Genomic DNA, 6,000 nt, shown 5'->3' with positions numbered 1-6,000 from the left:
GAAAAAACAGGAAGTGGGTTATATCTATGGTATAACCGCAATGGTGACGTAGGACTATCGTTGATTTAGTGATCATTTGTTTGAAGTTGAATCTGAATCCATTCTGAATGAAAGAATAAATGAACAGTTGCGGGACTTCGAAAACGAGAGCGTTACGTTGGAGGTACAAGGTTTTATGCATCCAATATTGGATATGAAAATATCCTACTGATGGGGAAAAATAATCTTCAGAAGCTTTCCTGCTAATTGCACTTGATTGAAAAATAACAGAACCAAATGTATTTGGTCGCAAAAAAACAAAAAAAAACATTAAAATAAACTCTTCCGCTTGAATGTTATTTTCAATCCCAAGGGGAACTGGCAGATTGATTTGCAGTAACGATGACATCTTTCTGGATTCTTCTCGAAATCCACAACCAGTGGTTAATGTTAACTTGATAACCACCTGTTAATTGCACTTGATTGAAAAATCACAAAACCAAATGTATTTAGTCGCAGTGTTATATGGTTAGAAAACATTTAAATAAACTCTTTCGCATGAATGTATTTTTCAATTCTCATAGGAACTGGCAGATTATTTTTCAGCAACGATAATATTCTTCCGGAATCTTCTCGATGCTGGATGGCATTTAAACGAAAGAAGTTCCGTACGTATATATGTGTGTGTGTGTGTGTGTATGTGTGTGGCCAGGTAATGAATCTCTTGATCCCTCACCATCCAGCTCGTCCAGCTCGTTCAACTCGTTCAGTAACGATGTTGTCTTGTCGATGTCCTCACGAAAAATGAATGCGTTTCACCACCAGAATATCGCTTAAGTATGCTTTTTGTCCGTGATTGAATCGAGAGGTGTGGTTTACGATGGCAATTTGGAAGGCAAACTAGAGGGGAATGAACTCTCTGAGTTTGAAACTTTCGGCGACTGAGCAATAATCAATTGAAAATTATATAATTTCCGCGATGCGAAACATTTTCCGTTGAGCGCGCATACAATATTGGATACGAAAATTTTCTACTGATGGGGAAGAATAATTTCAGAAGCTTTCCTGTTAATTGCCATTGATTGAAAAATCACAAAACCAAATGTATTTGGTTGCAGTGTCATATGGATAGGAAACATTAGAATAAAGGTGTAGTTTACGATGGTAATTTGAAAGGCAAACTAGAGGGGAATGAGCTCTCTGAGTTTGAAACTTTCAGCGACTGAGCAATAATCGATTGAGAATTATGTTTTTCACGATGCGAAACATTTTCCGTTGCGCGCGCATCCAATATTGGAAACGAACATATCCTACTGATGGGGAAGAATCCTCTTCAGAACCTTTCCTGCCAATCACACTTGATTGAAAAATCCCAAAACCAAATGTATTTGGTTGCAGTGTTATATGGATAGAAAACATTAAAATAAACTCTTTCGCATGAATGTATTTTTCAATTCCCAGGGGAACTGGCAGATTATTTTTCAGCAACAATAACATCTTCCCAGATAATCTCCGATACTCGAAGCCCACCAGTGGTTGATGCTAACTCCATAAGCACCTGTTAATTGCACTTGATTGAAAAATCACAGGACCAAATGTATTTGATCGCAGTGTTATATATTAGAAAACATTTAAAAAAAACTCTTTCTCATGGATGTATTTTTCAATTCCCAGGGGAACTGGCAGATTATTTTTCAGCAACGATAATAATTTTCCGGAATCTTCTCGATGCTGGATGGCATTTAAACGGAAGAAGTTCCGCACGTATATATATATATATATATATATATATATATGTGTGTTGTGGCGGCCGCTTCGATATCTCAAATGGAATCGTTTTTCGGTGCTGATAATTTCTCGGTCGTCTTCTCTTCTTCTGATGGTTCGGCTTTTCTGCGCTCCCTCACAGTTCCAAACAAACTGTATGTGTTTTAAGTCAGGTTAGGCCAGGTAATGAATCTCTTGATCCCTCGCCGTCCAGCTCGTTCAGCTCGTTCAATAACGATGTTGCCTTGTCGATGTCGTCACGAAAAATGAATGCGTTTCACCACCAGAATATCGCTTAAGTATGCTTTTTGTGCGTGATTGAATCGAGAGAAGGTGTGGTTTACGATGGCAATTTGGAAGGCAAACTAGAGGGGAATGAACTCTCTGAGTTTGGCGACTGAGCAATAATCAATTGAAAATTATATAATTTTCGCGATGCGAAACATTTTCCGTTGAGCGCGCATACAATATTGGATACGAAAATTTTCTACTGATGGGGAAGAATAATTTCAGAAGCTTTCCTGTTAATTGCCATTGATTGAAAAATCACAAAACCAAATGTATTTGGTTGCAGTGTCATATGGATAGAAAACATTAGAATAAACTCTTTCGCATCAATGTATTTTTTCAATTCCCAGGGGAACTGGCAGATTATTTTTCAGCAACGATTAGATTTTTCCCGATTTTCCTCGATACTCGAAGCCCACCAGTGGTTAATGTCACTCGATAACCACCTGTTAATGGCACTTAATTGAAAAATATTTGGTCGCAGTGTTACATGGATAAAAAACATTAAAATTAACTCTTTCGCATGAATGTATTTTTCAGTACCCAGGGGAACTGGCAGATTATTTTGCTGAATGGCATCCAAACGAAGAGTTCCGCGCGTGTATGTGTGTGTGGCGGCTGCGGTTCGAAATGGTTTTTTTTTCAAAACCACGAGTACTAAGTTTTCTAAATTGGAACCATTCCATAAAACAAGGCGCTTTTCAGGGCCATTAAACCTTCCAAAAAAGAGTTTAGGAAATACAGTTCAATGCTTTCTAAAACATTATCCAAAATAATAATAAAACACAAATTGATTTTTTCATAATTTGTTTGCTAGGATCTGATGAATATGTGAATTTGGCAGTTGTTCTGAGCTTATTGATAGTTGGGGACTTTCCTGATTATTCAATTTTCACCAATTCTTAAATTGTTTCCAGATTGAAAGTACAGTAATTTACAATTAGTTCGACATTTAGCTAATTGGACGGACATGTAATGCGACTTATTTAGTTGGACATTTTTGTAAACATAGAGATCGGGGTCCAAATTATGACCCCACATTGAAAGTCGACACTGTACCACTGTCATCGCAAATGTTCAATTACAGGTTAAAATCGCCTCCAATGCGACACTGAGGGGCGCTTCGGCACGTCGCATTGAATGTAATTTACTGTACAACATGTCACAAAGCTGGATGGGAAGAAATTTTCCAACTGTGAAAGCTGTGGCGAGTGGCAACAAATCGCTAAACAGGAAGGTTTAGCCGAACAAGATGAGGATATCGAGTGATAACAAAACAATAAACTCCTTAGATTGAAGATAATTTTGTGATCCTGAAAAGGACCCTTTTTAGCCTGCATGTGAATCCAACGAGCGAACAAATCGTAATGAATGTATTTTTCTTTCTTTCTTTCTTTGTTTTTAAGAGGCTTTAAACTTTGCAGTTCATTCGCCTCTAGTGTATGTTTTTGCCATCGCTCCCTTTTAACGCTCATTCGTTCGTCTCGTTGGACTCGCCCCTCTGGCTGAGTCTGCCGATTTGTCTCTATCCTGTGAGTGTGTACCGCTAGAGTATAAAACATTAAACCTTTCAAAAAAGAGTTTATGAAATACAGTTCAATGCTTTCTAAAATAATATCCAAAATAATAATAAAACACAAATTGATTTTTTCATAATTTGTTTGCCAGGATATGATGAGTATGAGAATTTGGCAGTTGTGCTGAGCTTATTGAAGATTGGGGATTTTCCCGATTATTCAATTTTCACCAATTCTTAAATTGCTTCTAGATTGAAAGTACAGTAATTTATATTTAGCTCGACAGTTAGATAATTGGATGGACCTGTAATGCGACATTTTTGTGACCATAGAGTTCGGGGTCCAAATTATGACCCCACATTGAAAGTCGACACTGTACCACTGTCATCGGAAATGTTCAATTACAGGTTAAAATCGCCTCCAATGCGACACTGAGTGTTTCTCCGGCACGTCGCATTAAATGTAATTTACTGAACAACATGTCACAAGCTGGATGGGAAGAAATTTTCCAACTGTGAAAGCTGTAGCGAATGGCAAACGCAATAGCTAAACAGGAAGGTTTAACCGAACAAGATGGGAATATCGAGTGATAACAAAAACACAACACCAAAGGTTCTTTTTAGAACCATCAACATGTTCATAAAGAGTAAACAGTAAACTAATCCATTTTTCAGGTAGATAGGAAAATAAAACGATATATTTAAAATATATATTTAACAAAAGCTGTCCCCTTTGTATAGTCCTACGTCACTCCGATTATGTCGCCGACATTACCCACCCGTCTTTTTGACGTGGGACTACGTCTAACCGGAGTATATGGGGGGTAAAATGAAAACCTAAACACAGATCATGCAGGAAAAAATGAAAGATTCCAAATGCTTATAACTCGAACATTTCTTAATGGATCGGAATAATGTTTGCATCAATTTATAGGGAATATTTCTACGCTTCTATCACAATTAATTAAATGTTATTTTTCATTAGATAAACAATTGAATAACTGTAAAATGTTAAGCGTCATCTAAACGCCGTAACTGCCTCATTTTGATTTGTCCGATCTATGGTTTCCCAAACACAGACTTCAAAACCAAGCAGCGTTGAAGAGATCGGCATCGCAAATACATGTAAGTTGGGAGTCTTTTTGTTCCGACTGAAATGTGTTTCCCTAACACAGACTTCAAATACATGGAGCTTAGGGAAATTGGCATTGCAAATACATGCAAGTCGGGGGTGTTTTTGTTCCGACTGAAATGTGTTTCCCTAACACAGACATCTAATCCAAGGAGCGTGGTGAAATTGGCGTTCCAAATACATGAAAGTCGGGGGTATTTTTGTTCCGACTGAAATGTGTTTCCCCAACACAGACTTTAGAACCAAGATGTCTGGGGAAATCGGCTCACCAAATAAATGCAAACTGCGATTACTTTTGTATTCGCTTGCCTTTGTGCAAACTAGAATATGTTTCCTCAAAAGGTCTTCCGGGGGTACTTCTGCACGCGCATGTTTTTTTACACTCCGAATAGTGTTTTCCTAACACGGATTACAAAAGCGGGTACGAACACCACGCGTTGGCTCGGTATTCCAAGATTGCATTGAAGGATATGCCTTCATATCTTCTGCTCACTGAATTCCTACGCATACCATTTGATGATTATGCAGGATGTTGATAACCAATTGCTGCGATGACGCCTATTGATTAAACAATATGCTTTCGACGTACATGTCAAAATCGAAACTGAGTGCCTGAAGTTCATCAAATCAAGCAAATTCGCGGTTCGAGAAATACGTACACTTGAGAGGTGCAATCTTCAGAAGGAAACGTAAAATAAAATAATCGTTTGATAATTCTTCCGTTCACATATTTTGTCCTAGGTATCATACCAAACGTAAAAGGACTGTCATTCAATTTACTTGTTACGAAGAGCATAATCTATCACAATGCATGAATTGACCTTACATGGCATTTGTTCAATCTTTTCACTCACAAAGCAAATATATTCAATTCAATTGAATACGGGAATTGTTTCATTCAATTGAAAATTCAATCAATACAAACAAATGATTGCTACGCTAAGGTAGTCCCACGTCAACCTTGCGGTTATATCATAGATATAACCCACCCATATTTTTATGAAATAAAGTTAACGTTAATAACTATTTTCGCCGCGAAAGGATTTTGGCGATTTGCATACTAAACGAATCGGAAATTCCGTAAGATTTGTTTAATATGCTATACATTAGAATTCCCTGGTTTGTAAATGGTTAAAAATCATTTTTCCCATACATTTGCTTGTACATTTGTGTGCTTTCCCGAACAGAGCAGTCAGTAACGAGCAACTTATCGATGACCAACGGAGGGGAAGTCGTAGGATTTGAAGTCTCCGTGAACAAAGAAAAAGTAGAAGAATGAAGGGGAATTTTTGCTTAGAGTATAAACAGTGGATCTCGC

Source organism: Toxorhynchites rutilus, chromosome 3, assembly GCF_029784135.1.
Source record: "Toxorhynchites rutilus septentrionalis strain SRP chromosome 3, ASM2978413v1, whole genome shotgun sequence".
Lineage (NCBI taxonomy): Eukaryota > Metazoa > Arthropoda > Insecta > Diptera > Culicidae > Toxorhynchites > Toxorhynchites rutilus.
This window is presented reverse-complemented; position numbering follows the sequence as displayed.